This window comes from Clinocottus analis, unplaced genomic scaffold (assembly GCF_023055335.1).
Source record: "Clinocottus analis isolate CAN_PGR_092001 unplaced genomic scaffold, fCliAna1.0.p SCAF_27, whole genome shotgun sequence".
Taxonomy (NCBI): domain Eukaryota; kingdom Metazoa; phylum Chordata; class Actinopteri; order Perciformes; family Cottidae; genus Clinocottus; species Clinocottus analis.
The window spans coordinates 244,781-245,000 of NW_027176009.1; the positions used below are offsets into that span (position 1 = coordinate 244,781).

At 40.5% G+C, this 220-nt stretch overlaps 1 protein-coding gene across 1 annotated transcript in view; it reads right to left on the reverse strand.

The window, feature by feature from the left end:
• Window positions 1-218: 218 nt before the first annotated feature.
• The window catches only part of cfap52 (cilia and flagella associated protein 52), a 10,470-nt gene continuing 10,468 nt past the window's right edge, over window positions 219-220 (reverse strand). The window contains exon 14 of the mRNA XM_068592224.1: window positions 219-220. This exon is cut by the window's right edge and continues 377 nt beyond it. The gene's annotated coding sequence lies outside the window, so the exon portion shown is untranslated.

The window sequence follows — 220 nt, forward strand, 5'->3', positions numbered from 1 at the left end:
TGCCTAAATAAGCGTAAGGCAGACACTTTCATGTGAAGCATACATTCTTCTGCCTTGAAGTGTAATTTTAACCTCATGTCTGCGAATTCCCACCTATATTCGGCTCCTGTGGGGAATTACCACATAAGTGCCGGCACAGGATATGTACTCTTTTTGTTTCTATTCTTTGTTAATATCGCCCCTTCTCTCCTGGAAAAGGAAACAATCTAACAAAGTCATT